We start from the raw sequence: 24,023 nt of genomic DNA, 5'->3' as shown, positions 1-24,023 counted from the left end.
AAGTCTGCTTTATTTGAAAGGTACCCGACCAGACATCATGCATGCAGTGGGAATAGTCGGAAGATTCCAGGCAAATTCAGGTAGTTAAGAGAATCTTCAAGTACCTTCAAGGAACTCAAAACTATGGCTTATGGTATCCTAAAGATACAGATCTCACACTTCATGCTTATACAGATGCAGATTGGGCCGGAAGCATGGATGATAGAAAAAGTACTAGTGGAGGCACATTCTTCATGGGTTCCAGATTAGTATCTTGGTTCAGCAAAGAAACAGAGTTCAATTGCTTTATCTACAGCTGAAGCAGAGTATGTGGCTGTTGCATCTTGTTGCACATAACTTCTTTGGATGATGCAAACTTTACAGGACTTTCAAATCACTTGTACTCCACCTATCTCCATCCTATGTGATAATACAAGTGCTATCAGCATTTCAAAGAACCCAGTCATGCATTCAAAGACCAAGCATATACCAATCAAATATCATTTTCTTCCGGAACAAGTGCTTGAACAAAAGATCAAGTTGGAGTATGTTCCTTCTAAGGAATAAGTTGCTGATATACTCACCAAACCACTTCCTAGGGAGACCTTTGAATACCTCAGGAAAAAGCTGGGGGTAGTTGATGCATCATCTTGTTGTTGAATCTTATCTGTTTCAGAGATTGTTGGTTGTATGCAAGTTTCATATGGGGTATACGTGCACATTCGCTGGTTTATGGATTGGTCAAAGACCAACTGGCACAGGTTCAGGGGGAGCATATATTCTTAAAATAATGCATTGTTGGCATTATTGTAGAAGATCTTGGATGAGAATGTACAGAAGGAGAGCATGGATGTTGATCTAAATATTGTTGCTAATGTTTTGTCTCTATGTCTTATATTTATTTTTTCAAGGTCATGTAATGGCCTATGTCCGGGATGAATGATGTAATGTACTTTGTTGTCATATGTAAATTTCTGATGAAACCCCACTTGGTTCGGAGGATGATCCCCACTTGGTTTGGTGATGAATGTATGTGTAGAGTCTTTTGGTGATAGGAAGGTCATTTGGTGTATGGTGGTTTATGGTTCTTCTTGAAGAAAATTTCTTTTGCAGATCTGGCCTACAGTCAGGGGGAGCACGATCAGCACAGCAGAATAGAGTTTTCAGCATGTTCTCAGGGGGAGCATAACCCTTTGCCCTTGATGACAAAGGGGGAGAATGACTTTGAGGATCTTGGGGTTGCCATCAAGTCCAAAAGGGGAGATTGTTGGCATTATGATTCAGGTTTGGCGCTATGGCACAGGTGTTGTACTTGATGGCAACTCACTCAAGTGGCAAATCTCTGTTCAGGCTCTCAAAATCATAGAAAATGAGATACCTACAGGTGACCCTAAGAAAAGATGTGGACCCGCAGCTCCCTCAAACAATAAGTGCAGGCATACTCGCAGGTTCTCCAAACAAAAGGTGCGGGCATCAAATTCACTCACTTCAATGTAGAGAAGCGCGCGAACGTGGGAATTTTTATGAGTGATCCATGGTATTTAGTCCGACGTGTTTGATCCTATGGTTTTGGTCCGTGGTATAGCATCTAAAATAGTGAACCCTGGTTTTGGGTCCCTTGTATTGGCTTTCTATGGTTTTGATCTATGGTTTGTGTAAGGGCTTGCCTATAAAAAGGAAAGGAGATCATTTGGCTAGACACTTATGTGTTGAATATCTTAAGAGGAACAAGATCTGAAATAATTGTAATCAGTTGGTAAGCTAGAGTTGAACTTGAGCATGGGAAGATGGATCAATTGAGGGTTCATGATCTCTTTGGCGCATGATCAGATCTGTGGATCTAACAGTCTGTGGCACATTGGAGGACTGATAATTTGGCTCTATTCGGAGGTACGCAATCCAGTAGAAGGCACAGGTGCGGAGGTACACAGTCCAGTAGAAGGCACAGGTGCGGAGGTATGCAATCTAGTAGAAGGCACAGGTCCAGAGGTACGCAGTCCAGTAGAAGGCATAGGTGTGGAGGTACGCAATCCAGTAGAAGGCGCAGGTGCGGAGGTGCGCGGTCCAGCAAAAGGCGCAGGTGCAGAGGTGTACAGTCCAGCAGAGAGATCTGGTGCGGAGATCCGCAGTCCAGTAAATGGCGTAGGTGCGCAGTTGAGCAGACGAATCAGGTGTGGAGGTGTGCTGTCGAGTAGACAGAGCAGGTGCGGAGCTGCGTCGGCTAGACACAGAACAACTGCGGATATTCGCAGTTTTCTATTGGTGAAGTTGCGAACTTTTCTTGAAATATTTGTTGGATGCCTTTTGTATATTGCTGTGAAATTCTTGGTTTATATTACTGGTATTTCTTGTTTGGTTACTGCATTCTGAGAGGCTATTGGCTGATTCATTAGTTGATTGTAAAAGGAGATTTGTTGATTGGTTGATTCACATGTACTTGATGATTATTTGATGTTCATGGATCCAGTCTGAAAATTAATGAAACGCGGTCCTTGGAAGAAAAGAAGTAGTTTAGCACCTATGTACTAGTAGCTCAGCTAGTACAAGAGCTAAGGGGGTTGTAGCTCCCTTCCAAGAGAGTCTGGAAAATGAGAGAGGGTTGTAGCTCTCTGCAGGTTGCAGCCTGCGTACTGGTAAAGGACTCCACCAGTACAGAATAATTGTAAAAGAAGTTTCTAATTAAAACAAGATAGAGACACATTGCAGCAGGTGGTTTTCACCCACATTGGTTTCCACCTTATATCTGGTGTTCTTTGGTGTGACTGTCTGTTTTTCTAGTTGCTGTTCATTATTATATGGTACTGACATTCAAATTAATGGTCAACATCTGAAGAATAAATTAAATTATAAATCTAGAGGGAATATTAAAAAGAATTTGATAATACTGATTCACCCCCCCTCTTAGTATTATTTTCAACACATGCAAGTGATTAAAGCCTAAACATACAAGTGTGGATGCAAAAAAACAATGGATGTTGAACCTAAGACCTAAGATGTGTGTACTCCTCTCTATGTTGAAGACTGAAAATGGGGGAAATGAAAATGAGGGAAATGCAGTGAAGTTAAATATGAAACATACCTTGGCACCATCAAAAGACTGAAGATCAGATGGGGTTAAATACTGGGTTTGCTACTCATAAAGCCCTCATTTGTAAATCTCTTCATTATAGTTTTCACTCTCGCCTATGATCTCCTCAATCTAGTTTGCCCTCCTACCTGTTGAAAAGTGAACAGACACTACTGTTAAGTGTGAAGCCAAACTGACTCACATTGTGCTAATGTCAGCACCAACTCCCCAACACTCTGCCATCCCAATTGTCACTACCACACTCACACCAAACCTACCACACCGCCATTTGTTTCTAGATCTTCATCTAAATCACATGCACGATTCTAGATCCTCCTTTAGCCTCTATAAATTTGTATTTTCTCATCCTGAACATCAGCCTCTATAAATTTGTATTTTCTCAGCTTGAGCAAGGCAAGCCAAGGCCCAGGCTTATTGTGTAATATGAAGTGATTTCTATTCTCCAGCTATTTTTTTCTTTTCTGCTGTCAATTTATCTCTTCTCCTGTCTGTGATTGAGTACAGAATATGATCGAGTAATGCTGTTATTGCTCCATTTCCTGTGATGTTTGTCTGTTTCTAGAAATTTTTTATTTTTGTTGTGTTTCTCCAAACTAACATCAATTTTTTTTTTGATATGAACATGATAATTGAGTTCCAAATTCTGAATCTAGAGTCTTTCATAGACATGACTATGCACCTTCACAGAAAAAAAGAACCATAAATCATGGCAGAAACTATGACACCCTTCATTTTGCATTTGATATGGCCATGATAATTGAGTTCCAAAACTACAGAATATTATAGAGACACGACTGTGTAGGTTCACAGGAAAACAAGAGCATCACACCTATCTGAAGGTCATATACATTATTATTGATATAGAAAGCTAAATTCAAATTAGACTGACTTGACAATACCATCAAGAACTGAATATGTTCCCCCACAAAATAGAACCATTTGTAGGAACTAACAACGTACAAACATGGTGGATTCTTTAAAGGAGATACAACGACTTTAATCTATAAGTAGTTATTGAGATTGTAGATACCCTTCTCTCTTCCAGTGCCACTCATTTTATGCTACCAAAAGGTATACCAACATCAAAAATGTCAAAGCAATTAACCCAAACTGTTTCGGCATGTAATGCCCGAGTAAGAGTGTTCGTAGTCTCTATATTCTTTGTAAACACTCCTGCTGCCAACCCATAACGAGTAGCATTCAACTGCTTTATTACTTCATCTATAGTTCTGTTCAAGATAGCAGCAAATAGTATCCACCAAAAATACAGTTCTTAAATCAAAATTCAAACAGACATTGTGAAATCAATATCTTCGGAATCAATTCAACCATTATCTATACTTACTTGAATTTTATAATTGACTGTACTGGAACAAATATTTCGTTAGTAGCTATGGCCATGTCATCCTATTTTTGTCACAAAAACAGAGGTAAAATAAGTACTGCAACCCCATTCATGTTAAGTAGTAAAGGAAAATTTGTGCTCGAATCGACAATACCCTCACTCCTATTACTCGTGTCTAGTTCCACCAATTAAAGGTAGTAGCAAACAAATCCATAATAATGTCATCTCGAATATATGTGGATTTTAGTCATCTTTGAGAGTTAAAATCTAGTTTAGAGTGGAAAAGAAGAACCAAACCAGTAAAAAGTAAGCATTTTCATAACTAATTGGGGAAAGATTTGCAGAATTGCAATTATCCCCAAAATGTTATTCCCATACCTTAACTTATAAGAAAATGGTAGGCATAATATAGAAGCCCTTGGTACCAATTTGGTCGCCGCCCGTTACAATTTTTGCACCACTCTCCCTCCTAGCGTTGATATAACGCATAACCTTGTTAAACTGATCGTGGTCAATCTGCAGCATTTCAAAAGAAATTCTCAACAATATCAAAATAAGGCCACCGAGAACATGATGACACTTCAGATTTAAAAAATAATACTTTCTACAAGAAAAACATCCTTTGAATAGCTCAATACTTCCCAACATGCTAGTAGTAAAGTAGTCATGCTTTTGTCATTTATGGAAGGAGGACTTCACAAATCGAGCTTTGTCAATTACCAACTGGAGAACGTAGTATAGAATGACAAAATGGTTTTGATGGGCATTAACATGGTGCAAGTGCAATGCAAATTCAAGGACAAAGGGCTAGTCAAGGTCTCAATTTAAGAGTTAATCTGTAAGTCCTGCAATAGTCAACTTATAAATAGACCAAGAAACTTCTGTGGCAGGGACCACCAGCATTTATACATCAAAGTGCTCAGCATTGTCTTCACAAGATAGCATTTCCTAGAACATTTTCAGACAACAAGCTCCTTTCTCAAGTGTAGTGACCTATATTTCTCTTTTTGTAGTGAACCATGATACCCCTCAAAGCACAATTTAGAAGCTGAATTTCTTATTCAAAAAGACCCATTTATGCATCAGGTATTTGATTATCACGCATTCAGTTTCCTATTAGTTACATGTAGACAAGAAACTTTTCTCTGTTTTCTCTATTTTTGCATTAATATAGGTATTCAATGCTTAAGTAATGACCAAAAAACAGCATACCTAAGGACCTTTCTCAACACTTTTTCTAAACAGATCACCGACAACCCAACTTAAACACCGAGCTTTTGCTTTTTCTACAAACTCATCATGTATACTCTTATGTACAAAGGTTCGTGACCTGGAACAACAGCATTGACCCTACAGAAAGAGCAGCGGCTTGATTAACATGTTACAATATTGAGTTCCATGCAGATTAAATACTTGAGAGATTCAAATCCTTACCTGATTGAAAAATAATGCAAAGTAAGTGAGCTCCATGGCTTGATTGACATCAACATCTTCACATACAATAAAAGGGGACTTTCCTCCAAGTTCCAATGTCATTGGCTTAAGGTTGCTCTTGGAAGCTAACTCCAGCACTGCTTGACCAGTAGCAGTTGAACCTGTAAAAGCAACCTTATCAATATCCATGTGCCTTGCAACTACACCTCCCGTAGTTGGACCATATCCCAAAATGATAGTTAGAACTCCTGGAGGCAGTCCAGCCTCATGGAAAATTTTTGCTGCATAAAGAGTTGTTAATGGAAAATTCTAAGCAAACATAAGTAGTGGAAAATTCCAAGGGATGATTTGAGCTACAACTCGAATAGGTTCATGTAATGTTTGACTGATAAGGTCCATCAACTGGAACTATAAGACCATCTATTTTATCTTCCCACCCTGCACAATAACAAAATAGATGCACGGCCATTGGCACCTCAACCAAGGATGCTTGCTCATAAGGCTTCCCATTGTCCCGTGTTTCCAAGGCTGCAATCTCATCATTATGCTTTTCAAGCAAGTCAGCAAACCAGAGCATAATACTCTATCTCTCATAAGCATTCATTTTCAGCCATGGGCCCTCGTCAAAGGCTTTTTGTGCAGCCCTTACAACCCTATCCACGTCTTCTACATCACCTTCAGTAGCATTGACAATCAAATCCCCTATTCTGGGATCCAATCTTGGAAATGTTTTTCTAGAAGCCGGGTTAACAAATTTTCCATCGATAAGAAGGTGTGTATACTTACTTGGATAGTTGGTGCTATAGGTTCTTCCAAAGCACTTGCGGTTGTTCCTAAACTTGGAATTTGAGTATTATTTATGGATGTTTCTTGTGATGAACTTGTCAATCCAACTGCGGGTGACCTTGTGCCAACCAACAGGACTACTTCAGCTAGAAGGGAAGATAGGGGCTTTGGAGCATGGAGCTGAGTGAGGTGCAAAGGATTCTCACGATGGCCTTGACCGCTGCAATGTTGGCCTTCTGAGCATCTAAGTCTCTCATTCAGATTTTCTGCACTTGCTCCTTTAATATGATAAATGGCCTCTAAAACTCATCAAATGCCAATGCCATGCCTGTAAGTAGTAAAAAAAATGCAATATAGAGATTAAAGCCTAAACATACAAGTGTGGATGCCAAAAAATAGTGGATGTTGAACCAGAGACCTAAGATGTGTGTACTTTCTGCGTCAAAGACTGAAAATGGTGGAAATGAAAATGAGGGAAATGTAGTGAAGTTAAATATGAAACAAAACTTGGCACCGTCAATGAACTGAAGATCAGATGGGGTTCAATACTGGGCTTGCTACTGGTAAAACCATCATTCATAAATCTCTTCAATCTAGTTTTCACTCCAGCCTTTGATCTCTTCAATCTAGTTTTCACTTCTCCCTGTTGAAAAGTTAACAGACACTACTTGCTCTGGCACATTAAAAGAAGATTGGGGTTGGGAGGGGTTTCATAAAGCAAAATTAATGCTTAATTTTTTTTAAATGTGCCAAAATTTTCCTCCATAACTCAAACTCAGGTAAGAGCATAATGAAGGGGAGGTTTTTACTTTCATTTGATAAACTAGCGCTAAGTTTTTAGTTTCATTTGATAAAGTAGCGCCCATTTTCACTTTTGCGCTAAGTTTTAAGCTTTTAGTTTCATTTGATAAAGTAGTGCCTATTTTCACTTTCGTGCTGAGTTTTTAGTTTCATTTGATAAACTAGAGTCCATTTTCACTTTCATAATAAGTATTTTAGTTTCATTTGATAAACTATCACCCTCATGTGTGTTTTTGGTTGGGTTTGAAAGATCATCCTAATAGTAATTTAATTTTAAGATTATTGTTTTTATGTAACCATTTTGTTGTTAAAGTTTATGGAGAGAGATGTATTGTATTTTTGGAAAATTTGAATGTTATTTGGTTATTAAAATTTATGGAGGTACATATATTATATTATTGGAATTTGAATGTTATTAGAAGGAAACAAGTGTTTTGCATTGAAAACATTTAAGTGTAGGAAAGAAACATGTGCTCTTAATTTGTTTGTATTGAAAATATTTAAATGTTCTTGCATATTAGGTGGGTGTAAACAAAAGAGAGTGTATAGTAAATATTTAATAATTGAAAACATGTGTTAGTTTCTTAAAAGTTATATGACAAATTTGGAAGGAGTAGGGTAGGTACCCTTCTTTACGTTAAATATATTCAAATTGTTGTGTGAATGGGTTTGTAAGACCCAATGTTTTTATCTTGAGGAAATGGAGTCCTCTCCACGTCACTCGCATAGTTTAGGTTTTCATAAGAAAACTATATTTTTGCCTTAAGATGTAAACATTTCATTTTAAGAAATGTGATAATGTGGTTTCAACAAGGCAAAAAATATGGAATGAGCATGCAGGTTTGGGATGCTAGTGTTATGTTCTACTTGAGGCATGGGTGCACGTCTAAAAAGACTCTAACAAGGGTTGAAGAGGTGGAATAATTAGAGGGGTTGGGGGTTGTGGTCTCACTTAGAGGTGTAGACAAGCACGTTATGCACTATGAGAAGTTGTGAAGCTAACTTAATACATTTGACAAGTTGTGGGAAGGCAACTTGGTAGTGGTACTAAGTGAACATTCCTTGATTGAAGTTGATACCCTCTCCTTGCACTACCACTTTACAAGGTGAAGAAGAAATTTGAAATATATGTGCAACCCACTAAAGAAGTTGGCAAGGTTGTTGCAACATATATAGGTGTTTTTTTTGTGTTGCAAAAGGAAGTATTGGAACTTGGAAGGTGACCATTCAAGTAGATTTATCATGGAGTTTTAAGGAGGTGCAAGGATTTGATAAGGAATGAATTAAACAAATCTAAAAAGATAGGTCATATTGGATTAGGATATTACTATTTTTGGACATCCAAAGTTGAAGGTGCATTTTATGAAGGTGTAGTCTAAGCGCTTGGACTTTTGGTGTGTGTTAATTGTGTTAGTGCATTATGTTTGATGAGCACTATCTAGAATGTGTTCCATGAAGGCAAAAAGCCCATAAGTTTGAAATGGCTTGAGCATTTTGCATTGTAAGGTTTCTTATGCCCTAGTTTTGAGGAGACAACTAGAACCATCTTAGAGTGTGATGGGTTGTACCACGGACTTAGGTCCACTTGCATGGGTTGAGGTTTAAAGGTACCCCATGAGTTGAGGAAAATGATTCCAATGCTTATCTATATAGAGTGTTTATGATATAAGATTAATGATTTTTTTGTTTTGGAATGGAAGAGGAAGATAAGAAAGACGAGGCATTGAAGTTTGTTGTAAATTAATGAAAAGAAAGGAAAAGTGTCTCCTTTTAGTAGGATTATTCAATTTGCCTCTTCAATAGGACTAGATTCTAGTTGGAGCTTGGGAGTTGGCCTCTCAAAGGCATTGATTGGGTACTCTATAATTCCAAGACCTAACATATCTAGAATAGTCAATTAGATAAATTTGTCTTGGGCAAAGGTTGCAAAGGCTAAGGTGCAAATCTCCCCTTTTTAATGTGGGTTTTAAACCTTCCTTTTGAGAATGCTAAAAGAAAGGTGATGACCTTGAAAGGAGGTCCTTGGTTTTACCAAAACCAAATGCCAATTCTTAATCCATGGTGTGATTCTTTCTATTTGAGTTTGGCATTGAATGTTGAGAACTATCTTTGGGTCCAGTTATCACTATGTTGTTTCACTTATGCATTAAGAAGGTGTTAAGGGTTATAGAGGATAAGACAGTTATTTTCCAATACCCTTCCCTTGAAACCCTATAAAGGGATGATGTGCCCCATTTTTTTATCAAAATATTTCAACCACAAGCTCTTCATATGAGGATGCCCTTGAAGGGAGGGTTTATAAAGGAACTGGAATCATGTTGAGTCAAGGGAGGGGTATATATTGTAGGTGTCTCTAGAGATATTGACAAAGGTGAAGGGGAATGGAGTTTACCTCCTATTCCAATGCCTTTTATTCCACCATTTATGGTGCTAAAGGGCACTGACTTTAAGGTTCATAGGTGAAAGCTCATGAAGATCTTAAAAAAGAAAAGGTAGGTGTGATTTAGCATAGGATTCATTCTTCAATGGTTGACTTTTTGGGTGAGATTTCCCAGTAAATGGAAAAAATTGAAGCCCTACCACTTATAGATTAAGTAGATTATGAGAAAACGTTTCCTATGTAAGCAAGAGGTGGGTGATCTCCTTAGCGCACCCACATCATTCCCAAGGCCTACCTCTGTTTGTTTGAATGTGTGGAACTAATAGTCACAGAAGAAGGCTAAACAAATGGCATGTGCCCAATAAATTTGTATTTTTTCTCGGTACTTTTAAATGACTAAATTTTAGGGCTTTGTTCCAACAATAATATAGAAAATTTTGACTTCAATCTTAAAAAATATAAAAATATAAAAGCTAGAGAAACTTCTCACATATCAATTTTTTATGTGTTCAATTTGACAAGATTAATGGTGCAAGCCGAAAAAATTAGTCTTTGTCGTAGGTAGGGTGTTGGGTTGTGTTATATTCTTTCCATGTAGTTAACAAGGGGTTTGAAGGGCACTCGTAACCTCACTTTATGGGGTCCGGGGCAGCACCCTGGAAAATTTTGGGTTTGGACCGTATGTTAGGTTGGGTGGACCCACCTATGGTTTTATGCATGATTTTCGCACATGTTTTTTGGACACGATGCTTTTCATTCCATGGTATTGGACGCGATGGTTTTCGGTCCATGGTATTGGATGCTCCGGCATGTATAAATATGTGTTTTAACATTGAAAGGAATATAATGAAAAATGAAGTTGGTAGTCCCGGTTTTGGGATCCAGGGGAAAATCTTTGTGTATATGTGTTTTATGTGTTATGATCTCACATTGTTCATTTTCTGTGTTTTAGAATTCATATGCAGATAATTTATGTATGGGGTTAAAACCTACACTTGGTATCAGAGCTGTTTTGGCTTCAAGGGGATGCCTTTGTTGCTGAGGGGTTTTGCTCGGGCCTGTGGTAGACCCTATTCAGTGGGAGATCTGCGAGATCAACTCTGGTGCTAAAGGAAGATGGCGAGCAATGGAAAGATAGAGATCGAGAAATTTAATGGGCAGAGTTTTGAGTTGTGGAAACTCAAGATGGAGGATCTGTTGGTGGATAAAGACTAGTGGATCACGATAGATCTAGCTACTAAACCAACGGGAGTGTCCGATGAAGAATGGAAGAAATTGGATTGGAAGGCAAATAGCACAATACGATTGTGTGTCTCAAATTCAATATTGTTGAATGTATCAGGGGAAGCTATGATAAAGGCTTTGTGGGACAAGTTAGGGACTTTGTACCAATCTAAATCTCTGGTGAATAAATTGTTCCTATGGAAAACGATGTATAACCTGAGGATGAAAGATGGAGGCTCGGTGACAGAGCATCTGAATGCATTTAATACTGTGGTAAGTCAGTTAGCATCTGTTGATATTAAAATTTCAAATGAAGATAAGTGCATCAGTTTGTTGTGTTCTCTACCAAATTCGTGGGATAGTCTGGTTATTGCAATAGGTAGTAATGCAACTGCCTTGCATTTTGATGAAATAGTCTCATCCTTGCTGACGGAGGAGATGAGACGAAAAAATATTAAGAGCCTAAATGGTGATGCCTTGTTTGTACGAGGCAGGACCCAGGTCAGAAACAAAAATAAGTCATCGACTGGGAGATCTAAATTTAAAGGGAGTTCTAAATCTCCAGGAAAAACTGTAAAGGTGGTGTGCTGGAAATGTGGAAAGGAAGGGCACTACAAAAGGGATTGTAAATCTAAAGCTCCTGACAAAGGAAAGGGATCTGATGAGGCTCCTTCTGCAGAGGCGAAAACCACCTCAGATGAAGGTGGGGATGTGTACTTAGCTTCTTCAAGTACACATGTGGATCATGAGGCATGGTTGATTGACTCAGGTGCATCCTTTCGCTTCACTCCCCATAGAGAGTGGTTCTGCGAGTATGAGAAATATGATGGTGGTGATGTCTTTTTGGGGGATGACAGGAAGGCTAGAATCATTTGTCGTGGAAAAGTAAAGTTGAAGTTGCAAGGTGGAAGGGTTAGAATGCTTCCAGTTGTTCTACATATTCCTACATTAGCCAGAAATCTGATTTCTGTTAACAAGCTAGATGATGCAGGTGTAAAAACAGTGTTCGAGAAGGATACCTGCAAGATGGTTCAGGGAGCACTAGTATTGATGCGAGGAGTTCAGATTGGAACTCTGCACAGGCTGCAAGGTAGCACTATTATTGACGGGTGCAATAGTTCTGTGGTTCCTGAAAGTGGAGTAGAAAATCTAGTGGTCTCTGGAGAGAAGACCATGTTGTGGCATCAAAGGCTTGGGAATATTGGAGAAAAGGGCCTTCGGATACTTCATGGTAAAGGTATGGTAGAAGGTATGAGTAATAGCTCTCTATATTTTGATTTCTATGAAAATTGTGTATATGGGAAGCAGAATCGGGTGAGTTTCCCCTCTAGTAGTAAGAGGGCGAAACAGATATTAGAACTTGTGCACAGTGATGTGTTTGGACCTGTGAAGGTTCCATCACTAGGTAATTCTGTGTACTATGTATCATTTATAGATGAATTCTCAAGGAATACATGGATATATTTCCTTAAGAAGAAATCTGAAGTCTTTGACAGGCTTAAAGAATTTAAGGCTCTGGTGGAAAACTAGGCAGAGAAGAAGATAAAGGTGCTGAGGACAGATAACGGTGAAGAGTTTTGTAGTAAGGAATTTGAATAATTCTGTAAGAAGTGTGGTATAGAATAGTAAAAGACTACTCCATATACACCTCAGAAAAATAGAATTGCAGAAAGAATGAATAAGATGTTGATTGAAAGGGCAAGAAGCATGCTCAGTGGTGCCAGGTCAGGAAAAGAATTCTGGGCAGAAGCGGTGGATACTGCATATTACCTGGTCAACAGGTCACCTTCATTAGTGTTAGAGGATAAGACTCCACAAGAGGTATGGACTGGTAAGAAACCCTCTTGTTCACATCTGAGGGTATTTGGATGTGATGCATATGTACATGTTCCAAAGGAGAAACGAACTAAGTTGGATAGTAAATCTGAAAAGTGCATCTTTATTGGGTATAAGGATGGTTTAAAGGGTTATAAGATTTGAAACCCAGTCACACAGAAGGTTGTGTATAGCCAATATGTGGTGTTCAAAGAGGTGAAAGATGTTATTAAACATGAATTCCAACGAAAGGAACCTGAGAATATAGAGTTTGAGCTAAAGGAGGAAGAATCAGACTCTACAGTAGAGGAGGAATCAGAAGATGAAGAGCCACAAACTCTGGCTGTGAGAAGATCAGTTCGAGAAAGAAGGCAGCCTGAAAGGTATAGTCCATCTAATTTCTATTCAAATTTTGCATTATCTATTACTGACGATGATCCCAGAACTGTGAAGGAAGAAGTAGATTTCGATGATGGAAAACTCTAGAAAGAGGCCACGGTTGATGAAATGGCATCTTGGCACAAAAATGAGGCTTGGGATCTGGTGGAGTTGCCGAGTGGAAGGAAACACATTGGCAGTAAATGGGTGTTCAAAAAGAAGACAAATGCGGAAGGAAAAGTGGAGAAATACAAAGCTCTGTTGCTAGCAAAAGGTTATTCCCAGGTGCCGGGAATTGATTTTGGTGTCATTTTTTCTCCTATTGCCAATTTAACGTCTATTAGATTACTTTTATCTGTTGCTGCTGCTTTTGGTTTTGAGGTATAACAGATGGATGTGAAGATAGCATTTCCTCATGAGGATTTGGAAGAGGAAATGTACATGAAGCAACCTGAAGGCTTTGCAGCGAAGGGTAAGAAAGAACTGGTATGCAAGTAAAAGAAGTCTATGTATGGGTTAAAACAGTCACCAAGGATGTCGTATCATAAATTTGATACATTTATACAGGGACTTGGCTTCACCACAAGCAAAGTAGATCACTTTTTGTATTTTAAATTAGTTGGTGACCGTGTTATTTATCTGGTATTGTATGTGAATATATGTTGCTGGTTTGAAACGACAAAGAAATTATCTAGGATTTGAAGACCCAATTGTCCTCCAAATTCGACATGAAAGATCTTGGTGCTGCAAACTATATTTTGGGCATGGAAATAAAAGAGATCAGGCAAAGAGGAAGCTTTGGTTAAACCAAAGGAAGTATGTTGAGATAATACTGCAGAGGTTTAATATGCAGGATAGTAAACCGATGAAAGTTCCTATTCCTATAGGTGTGAGGTTATCTACTGAACAATGTCCCAAGACACAAGAAGAGGAAGAGGACATGTCCCGTGTCCCATATGCAAGTGCAGTTGGTAGCCTAATGTATGTAATTGTCTATACTAGACTATACATTACACATGCAGTGGGAGTATTGAGCAGGTTTATGTCAAAAGAAGGAAAGGAGCATTGGACAACAGTGAAGCGGGTTTTCAGGTATTTGCATGGCAATAGTGATTATGGTCTGTGTTACCAAGGAAGACCAAGATTGGATAGAGTGTTGGATATTTGTGGCTTTGTTGATGCAAACTGGGTTGGAGATCTAGATCAGAGAAGATCTACAAGTGGGTATGTGTTTAACCTATTTGGAGGTGCAGTCAGTTGGATGAGTAAGAAACAATCTGTAGTGGCACTATCAATTACAGAGGCAGAATACATGGCTGCCACTCATGCAAGCAACGAAGCAGTCTGGTTGTAGAGATTATGTTCAAGTATGGGGTTAGCACAGGAAGCTATAAGGATAGACTGTGACATGCAAAGTGCAATTTTCTTGGCAAAGAACCCTGCATATCATTCAAAGAGAAAGCAAATTGATGTTCAGTATCACTCTGCGAGGGATATGATAAAAGACAAAAAGGTGTTGCTGGTAAAGGTGGACACTTTGAAGAATACTACAGATGCATTGACAAAACCTGTGAGCTCTGAGAAGTTATCTTGGTGTAGAGAGACAATGGGCATTTCAGGGCTGGGAAAATGACTAAGCTCTCTTATGGCCCCGTATGGAAAGAAAACAACAATGGGAGAATGTTGGGTTGTGTTATAGTCTTTCCACGTAGTTAACAAGGGGTTTGAAGGGCACCCATAACCCCACTTTATGGGGTCCAGGGCAGTGTCCCGGAAAATTTTGGGTTTGGACCCTATGTTAGGTTGGGCAGACCCACCTATGGTTTTGTGCATGATTTCACACATATTTTTTGGACTTGATGGTTTTCGGTCCATGGTATTGGACGCGATGGTTTTTGGTCCATGGTATTGGACACGATGGTTTTCAGTCCATGGTATTGGATGCTTCGGCATGTATAAATATGTATTGTAACATTGAAAGGAATATAATGAAAAATCAAGCTGGTAGTCCCGGTTTTGGGATCTAGGGGGTATATGTGTTTTATGTGTTATGATCTCGCATTGTTTATTTTCTGTGTTTTAGAATTCGTATGCAGGTAATTTCTGTACGGGGTTAAAACCTACATAAGGACTAAAAATAGATCTACTAAATGGGTCTAAAACATTTTATAGATAAGAAACAAAGGAATCTCTCTTCATAATCAAATATCAATTTTGGAGTTACAAAAACAAAATAACAAAATCGATATATTTTATTTCTTAATATTCAACCATATTCCTTCACAATCTGAATGGACATAATCCACCTTCACGTCAATGTTGACATTGACATCATTGATATGTTCTTCACTTACATATTTTGTTTCTTGAAAGTCTACAACCTATGACAAATCTGCATACTCGGGTTCATATGATGTATTAATTCTCAATCCTTTTGGAGGACATGTTAACACTACATACTAGTCAATCTCAACTGGATCTTATACATAGAATACTTGTTTAGCTTGCGATTCTAGAATGAATGGATCATCTTTCCAATGATTTTGACTTAAGCATTTCTTCATATTCACCATTGTAAAATCCAAATCATTAGTTTTGATCCCTCTCTTATTGTATACATCAATCAAATTACATTTGAACAATATGTACTCCATACAAAAATAGTCCAATGTAATTATTTCTTCTACCACTCCATAAATTGTTGTGTTTCTATGTAAAGGGTTTGCATCTTTGGAACTTGACCTCATCATTGTTTGAGCTTCTATACACATGCCACTATTTTGGGTGGTTCTCTCATTCTCTATGCTTTTTGTATGGAATCTATAACCATTGATTAGGAATCCCTTGTACTTATTCATGAATTTCCTAGGGCCACATGCTAGCCATTTAAGTGTATCAGACACCTTTCCATCTCCTTCCACCTGTATAGTTGTATATTTTTAAATCTAGTTATAATTCATACATTTAACCTTTGAAAATATATTTAATTTCCTACATGACAATATTCCCATATACTGATTTTTAAGTACACTTATAATATAAATAATATTGTTACCTGTTGTTTTAACCAACTAGTAGAATTATGGGTGTGGATTTTCTGTAATACAACTTCATCTTTTTTCATTTGGGTAATTGAGTTGGCAATCTCGATTCTACGCATCCTAATTCAACAATTATGGACAACAGATATGGTGGTTAATGTGTTTTGATAAAATATAAATAAAATATGTTTAAACGTAAAATATGTTAATCTATCCATGGAGATGAATTTTGGAAAAGAAAAGGAGGTTTTAGTTAAACATGGAACCAATCAAAATAACCTCCTTTAGTTTTTGCACAGGGGTTATGGTTAAAGAGATATGAGTTTGTCTTCCTTGCTGCTCTTTTCGTTGTGCTTCTCGACGGTCATTTTTGGAATCAAGTTTGAAGAGGTTAAAATGATGTTTTTGCATCATTCAAAGGCTCCAGTGTGTAGTGGACATCTCCAAGTTTCTTCACAGGTCTTTAGCAACACTCAAAACCTCATTCAAGTCATCAAAATTTCAAGTCAACTATTTGTTGCGCCTCTGCAAATATTTGTTCCATTTATGTGTGACCAACTTCAAGCTTGGATTCTAAACAAATGGGAAAGTATTTTTGAAAATGGGAGGAGGTTTTTGTTCATAACATACCCAAAAACAAAAGCCTCTCTCATTGTTTACACAACAGTTATTGTCTTAGAGTTACAAGTGGCACTTTGAGACCCATTTTTCACAATTTCGCCATGCCAGAATTGCTGACAGGGTTCTAGAACTTTTTGAAATTCAACTTGGTGGACCTCCAACTTGGCATGGTTGACCTCAAGTTGGAGAAATGGAGACTTTGGGTTAGGAACAATATTGTTTTTCTAATGAATTTTTTGAGTTCCCAAGTCGCAAAAAAATAAGGTTATCTATGAGGGTGCTAGTGTCAGTTAGTTCAACCTGTCACCAATGATCAAATATGCTCTTACAAGGTGTTGTTAGGGCATCAAGTCAATTTTTTGTCATTTCAGTGAGTCTTAAAATAAAAATTTGGTCGTTGGCTAGTGTGTTAAGGTCTATTTCCACTCCCTCAAGAATTTCATATGCCGGTCACTTTCATCACTGAGTTGAGTCAACCATCATGAAAAAATCATTAATATGACTTCAGTCACATCATCATGGTCTCCATTCAGCTTACTGTCACCATTAGGTCATTAGGATTAAGGTCACAAAATCAGCCATTTCATGTATAAATCCAGCAAATGAGGAGTAGCAATAGGTAAATTTGTTCAATAACACTTGATTTCAACTGTAATTTATGTTTTTAGATGTAATAATGTTCCTAAGGTTCTAAAGTTACAAGCAGAGGTCCTAATTCTACAAAACTCAAAAAGAAAGTGAATTGGTGAGGTGGGCCATCCTACCTCAGTAATAACTTAAACAACAAAATAAAATTATAAAAGCACATGGAGGAGCTCATTCACACTCATTTTCACTCGCATACCATCCTAGCATCGATCTCCCCCCTCCTTTGATAAAAATTGTGATTCCATAGCCCTCACTGGAAAAAATTGACTCTCGCTACGCATAGAGAGCCTTCACTGTGCACCTGGATAGCACACTACGCACATGAATCCTCCAGTGCGCACGGGGCAGAGTTGTCCAAAATTGTTGTTTGACCACCAAACTTCATTTTTCAAATCTCCTCATCACTCATTTCATCCTCCAAGCTCTATAACAAGTAATTTTAATCATTTTCATGCCCTCCTTTGCCTCATATGTCAAGAAAATGATCAAATACTTCTTCTTCCAGGGTTTACATTATTTTCATGGTTTTGATCCTCAAATGATGAGTTGGTGCCCTAAACCCTAAATTCCTTGTCCCTAAACCTATGTTTGCAGCTAACACACCATTTCCATTGATCACAAACCCTTATCCCCTCATTTTCCATCATTTTCCTCTAAACCCTAATCTACCATATCTCTTTCTAGGATAGGCCTGTGTTTTGGCCTTTTCCACCCCCCCCCCCCCCCCCCCCTCACTCATTTCCAAAAATTCATTTTTCCCCTACTCACTGACATCACCCCCTACCCTCCTAAATTTCCTCTCAAATTTAGGCAACTCCTAAGTCCATCATACCACCTCATTCCCTCATAGCAACAAATTTCATTGTTGTTGCTTGCCTTTCACCTAGGATTTGAAGTATGGAGCCTGACTCATCACCATCAAAGAAGAGGAAGTACAAAAAGGAGAGAAAGATACTGAGGTTTGAGCACTCTAATGGAAATGAAGTCACCTCCTCCCGATTTGTCATGAAATTCTTTAAAGATGTCAATTGTTTAGGGTTTTGTCGAAGAGTGCAGGAAGTAGGTTACCATGAGCATCTCATAAGTATATTTGCCCTCACCTTGAAGGAAGACAAGCTCACCATTGCAAGGAATTCTTTCATGTTTTTAGTGGATGTCATCTCTCAAGCTATAGGCATGCCAAACTATGGTAAAAACTGGTTCAAAGGCATGAACCTAGACCTAGAAGAGTACAAACCCTACTTGAAATCACAATACAAAGGAGCTCACTCACATGTTTTCCTATTTAGATATTTGTTGGAGAGATATGACCATTGATGAGGGTTTTCATGAAATTATTCACATGTGAGGGCATAATTTCTAGGCTATATCTGTTGAGATTGCAACAAGATGATGGAGCTTAGTGAAAAGAGTCACCTTCACTAAGTGGGCTCGCAGGCTATTTTTGGCGCAAGTCTATTTTTAGACTATGTCTATTTTTAGACATATGGATCGTGTCTATGGATTGCAGGTTGTTGTTTATGGATGACTGGTCAAGTTGGGAAAAATAGATGGAATTCTATTTTTAGATCACAGCGAAGTGACTGCTCAGTCTAAATATAGAACAATCAAATATTATTAGCTCATAGTAATATTTAGACTATAAACTTAATCTTATTCTCTTGGAGCACTTCAAGATGAGCTATGGATGTGGTACATGCAGATCCTAGAAGGAATACGTGGTTACCTATGGGATGACTAATATTTGCATGCAAGACTTCAGTTAGAACTCAAGTGAGTTGAGTTTAGTGGACTGGAGGTGCAGTTGATGGAGTTGCGTTCAGTTTAGCTTTGTTAAACTGGTTGTAGTTAGTCTAACTGGCAAATAGATAAGAGATGAGTTGGGTGAATTAGTTATTAGTTAATTCACAAGTTATTAACTCATAATGCAACTATAGGATACGTCAGTTAACTCAGTTGCATGTCATTGCATGTTCAGTTCAGTAGGGACAGGTGTTAGAGGATCAAATTGCTATCAGTTGTGACTATAGTTGTGCATGATGATTTGCAAAATCAAAGGGATTGAGTATGCCAATGAATTGGCCAATACCAAGAATTGTATCCTATGCTCACGTCCAACACAGTGTGAGTGATTATTTGCAGGTGAAATACGAGTTTGGTAAACCATTCTCATAAATTCTTGAGCAGGTATTGAGTTGGAGAGGCAGGCAAGCAGTGGAATAGATTTGGAGATCAGATCTGAGCTGTATTGTGTGTAACAGGTGGAACTGGTATTGGATTGCTTGTGATAAGCATTGTACTTTGTAATGTTACATGTTCTCAATCATTAATATACAGATAGTGTGGGGTTTTTAGTGAGATGCTTTCCCCGGGTTTCATACTATGTTAATGTGTGAATGCTCTTGATGTTTTATTGTTATTCTTCTCTGAAAGGGTGAAATTGAAAGGAAAAGTGCATTATCCTAGCCTATTTCACCATAGCCTGATAAAGGTTATAGTACTCCATCAGTTGACAGAGAAGAATATGAGATGGGACACCTTCATTAAGGCAGCCTTCAAAATGCATATAACCACTTCACCAATCCAACACCAAACCATGTCAGTGCATCCCACGGAAGTTGGGTCATTAAGCAAACATGATGAGATTTCCAAGGCACCTAGGCTTGAGGTGACCAAGACATATCATAGATGCAGAAAGATTGTGTTTTCTCCTCAAATTGAGGAAGGGGCCAAACCTACTACATCAACAGAACAAGGATCACCATCACATCATGATGCTTCTTTGCATGATGAGGAGCCCATTGAGCATGAATTTGACCTAGTTGTTTTGGAGGCACATAATGAGCATAAAACCCTACAAAAAGTGATCAAAGAGAAGGATTCTTAGATCATGGAGCTCAAGGAAAATTTGGAAAGGGCCAAATTCATCATTTCATTCCTTGAGCAAGAAAACAGTCAACTTAAGGCAAAACAACTAGTCATGGAGAAAGAGAAATTCAAAGCCATGAAACAAGAGATGAAAGGCAAAGAAGTGGTGGACCATGGGGACACTGAGAAGCATGAAAGAAATGTGGCATGGAAGAGACCAAGGACAATGGGTGTTAGGAATGGTCTTCAAAAGGAAAGAGAACAAAAGCCACCAATGGAAGAATTGACCTTTGAAGATAGGATTTCCAAGGAAATAAATGAGGACAAAGATTTTCACTTGACAAAGTCAATTGCCACCTTGAGAAGCTCCTTGAAAATGCCAACAGGGATAACAAGTTGCAAAAGAAAATGACCATCCATTATTACACAAGGAATCAACTTGCCAAGGTCAAAATCAAGTAGTTGAAGGAAAAACTCAAGGAAACCTTAATCAGCCAAGAGGAGAAGAATAAGTTATATTTTCTTGTTGATGCATCCATGATTACATAAAATACCTCATTAGGAATAGTTGGACAAATTTTTGGAGTATTTGGAGAAAATTTTGTGTTTTGGTGCAGACTTGCAATTTTTAGTAATTTTCTGTCTAGGAGCATAGCAAGCTCACGTTGTGCTTCTTCCTCAAGGTTGCAGATGATGGAAAATCAACATTTTTGGAAAGATTATGACCCCCTCTCAAAACCCATTTTCCCACTTTCCTAGTTTGGAGCTCAGGTTTTGAGAAATTTTCAAAAAAGAGGCCAAAAATCACCTTTTTGCCCCTCTTTTTCCATTTCGTTGCGCACTTGGAGACACCTTGGGAGAATGACCATATATCAGCCAAAAATGGGTCATTTTGAGTGAAAAAATACTCTATATACATCTAAACTCTCCCAAATTTCCAAAACAAGCTTCAGATATGGATTTGGACTTGAGAAACGCACTCAAAAATGGCCTCCAACAACTTGCTGTGCACTTGGAAATTTCTGAGGTTTTTTTTAAAGTTCCACTGTGAATTTTTTTGCAATTCCTAGTTTGACTTTGGTAAAAGTAAAAAGGGTGAAGTATATGAATGTGAGGGGTAAACATAAATGTAAATAATTGGTGGTTAGTCTTTGTAATCCATTTTTATGTAAATTTGACCTCATTTATGAGAGAGGTTGGAGTCAAAGTTAATTGTAGAAATTGTTTTTACCTTCTCTAGACATTAGGGTTTGGTTAGAACACCTCATGGAACAGTTCCTAGAGTCATGGATTCAACCCCTGAGAGTGGGGATATGTTGTTTTGGTATTTATGTATCCGTTTCTCAGTGATAAAATGGGTTGGATTTCAAAGGAGATAACTATTGTAGCTTATACTTGGACATTTTCTGGAAATCTAAAGACACAATTTGCAGCTATTATCTAAGAATTCATGTGCAGTGAGTTTGTGATGTTTTTTTTTCTCTGTTATAAATTTATATGAAAGATATTCATCTTATCTTTCCATTCATCAATTCTTCAATGGTTTTCCTTACAATTTATAAGAAGAATTCTTTGCATAAAGCTCTATTTTGATGGAAAAATCATTATGTGTTACTTCCTTTCTTGCTTAATGAATTCATGTTTCATGATCATTAACACCTTTTTCTTCTTCTAAACACTACACTAAATCAAAAAACCCTAAGATGCATTACAAAAGTAATGCTACATTGTTCCTTTATATAGTTGCTGATGTAACCCTTTGATCTTCTGACCTAGCTACCTGGTTTTTCTCCCTTATCTAGCAACAAAACCCTAAATTTTCCAAAACCCACCCGATCCTAGCTATTTAGCCTAAAATCCTTTATATTCCACTCATCTCTTGGCTATTTTTTCATAGAGAGATCCCTCTCTGGTTTGGTAGGCCTAGATACCAAACTAAAATCCTGGTATGTGGTTACCTTCGTCGATCTCCTCATCAACCTGGGACAATGTCGAGGATAACTAAGGGCATGACAACTAGGGAGTACCAAGGTGTTCTAGTGAATGTAAGGTTCCAAATTCATGGAAAAATGTAATGCTATTTGTGAGGTCATGACTGCCAAGGTGTGTTAGGGATGCTAGGGCATGCTAACACATTCCAGATAGTACGAAGACATGTCAAACAAGCTAAGATGTGCGAAGTGCTTAGGTATGCCAAGATGTACAAGTGTGTGACGATGCATGCCAGGGTCTATCAAGGCAATGAAAGGGAGGAACAAGTTAAACTACAAGGAAATGAGCACATAATAGGGGTAATGAGTCATCAATATAACTTTTCCATGAGGGACATGCTAGGCACACCAACACTAGCTAGGTGCCAATACGTGCCAAGTGCCAAGTGTTAATGCATTCTAAGTACCAAATCATCCTCTTTTTCTTCTCATTTAGTTTCCAATAATTGATCTAATATAACTTTAATGTTAAACCATTCCAAAGCATACCAATCCATCTCAACACATGCCAAACATGCTATAAAGACTTGCCAAGTGCGAACACGTGCCAAGTGCCAATGTGCGTCAGGGAGTGTGATGCATGCTATGAAGTGGAAGAGCATATCAAAGAGTGCTAAGGTGTGCTAGAGAGTGTCAATGCATGCTGAGGAGTGTTAGGGAGTACTAGGAAAACACAAGTGAGAACTAGGTCAAAATTCATGGAAGTGAATGAATATGAGGGTGTGTTGGGGAGTGTCAATGAGTGTTAGCTGTCATGCCAAGGAGGGAGTGACAAGGTATGCTAAGCACAGGTAAGGAATGCCAGGGAGTATTAGGACATGTCAAGAAGTGGTAGAGTGTTCTAGGTAGTTCTGAGGTGTGCTAACATGTGCCAAATAGTGCCAAGGCATGCCAGGTGCTAAGACATGCTAGGATGTGCAGGGTGCTAGAGCATGCCAATTTAAAAGAAATAAAATGAATAACCAAGCTAAAACGTAAGGAAATGAACACATAGGAGGGTTAATAAGTGATGACTTTATCTTTTTCAAAAGGGGCATGCCAGGCACACTAATATATGTTCCAGTACATGCCAAGTTCCAATGTGTGCCAAGTGCTAATGTTTTTCAATGCAATATTATGCCAAGGTGTTCCAAGGAATGCTAGGTGTTGGAGAGGTAAATCCCCTCTACAGATAGAGGCGATCCCTACTAGCCCAGAATGGGACTAGCAACAATCAAACAATGCTACTGTGCAAGTTCCTAATTGCAATTAAAGAAGAGGTAAAGAACACCTACTTGGATTCCAACGCTATCGTTTGATGAAGAGATGTCGCTCTCACTCCTTCGCTCTGGCCGGTCACGATCTTCCACGATCTCCGTGAATAGATACCTGCACACACGAAGAGACAGACAAACACAAGCGTGAAATCTAATAAAAGCAATTATACATCAGTCAGAAAGGATGTAATTCACATTAACCATTGCAACGACAAATGAGAATGGAACCATAGCAGTAGTCACCTATTATTAAATCAATAACAGAGAAAGGTACAACCAATTTTCTGACGCTGAGTCCTTCTGTTGAGGGTCCAGCCAGCAAATCTCTTAAGCATTCACCCTTGGAGGTAAGTTCTCCCAATACAAAA

General features: G+C 38.3%; 1 pseudogene; it reads right to left on the bottom strand.

Moving 5' to 3' along the window:
• Positions 1 to 3,837: 3,837 nt before the first annotated feature.
• LOC149183618 (benzaldehyde dehydrogenase, mitochondrial-like) overlaps positions 3,838 to 24,023 on the bottom strand; it is a 186,091-nt pseudogene continuing 165,905 nt past the window's right edge.

This window comes from Pinus tabuliformis, chromosome 3_2 (assembly GCF_031772625.1).
Source record: "Pinus tabuliformis cultivar Carrire ecotype Pingquan chromosome 3_2, CPIR1, whole genome shotgun sequence".
Classification (NCBI taxonomy): domain Eukaryota; kingdom Viridiplantae; phylum Streptophyta; class Pinopsida; order Pinales; family Pinaceae; genus Pinus; species Pinus tabuliformis.
This window is presented reverse-complemented; position numbering and strand designations above follow the sequence as displayed.